Here is a 913-nt window from a genome sequence, read left to right on the forward strand (position 1 = left end):
GGGGTGGGGGTGGAAAGTGCGTACTTGTGTTCATGAATCTCCGCTGGAACATCTGGCTAATCTGACTTAGGTTTTTTTCATGGTTTTTCCCAGTATCACCAGGCAAATGTTGCTTGGAATTAGTATCCCTAATCAGGTGACAAGCACCAAGACTTTTGAATACATTATTTACTAATCATCAGCCATTTGATACTATATAGTTTATGCTACGAAGTGTGTTGTGAAATCATGAAAGGAAGTGCGGTGAAGGAGCAGTTTTGAATGTTATTAATAATCGGACACACCTTTCAGCACCAGAAGAGATTCTGTCCAACATCAAGATTGAGCCCGATGACAGCGAACTGGACCTACAGACAGCCATCAAGAAAGCACAGAGACTGAAGCTGCAGGAGGCTGTTACAGAATCAAAGAACAACGTAGAAAAGGTACATCACATTGGCAGATTTCCTTTTTAATCCATCTCACAAATGTCTGGCTGTAGTAAGGGTCATTTCTCTTGTTCAGTCAGGGCCATCTTCCCCTTACCTGCCTCTCTGCTTTTCTCCCTGAGACAAGAGAGGAGCAGCCCTATGGATAGGTGGTGGGAGGTGATGAAATTCTCCCTAGCTACAGAATCCTGTGCCATGTTTAGTTCCTACACAGTGTCTCCAAATGTTCCAGTTATAAAAGTTGCCCAGAACCTTGTAGTAAAGTTCATTATGATGTTTCCTCCTTGGTTACTTTACAAAACCATTGTACCCTAGAGAAACTATATTGTAATTTAACCTGAGGGCTATTAAATTGTTTCTCTCACAGTTTGTTGTGGTGGACCTCAAACCAGTAAATCATATCTTCACATTTAAGTAATATCATCATCCTTTCTTACTGTGCTACAAACTGAAAGGTCATGGGTTCGATTCCCAGTTAGGTAATT

This window comes from Cryptotermes secundus, unplaced genomic scaffold (genome assembly GCF_002891405.2).
Source record: "Cryptotermes secundus unplaced genomic scaffold, Csec_1.0 scaffold1040, whole genome shotgun sequence".
NCBI classification, from domain to species: domain Eukaryota; kingdom Metazoa; phylum Arthropoda; class Insecta; order Blattodea; family Kalotermitidae; genus Cryptotermes; species Cryptotermes secundus.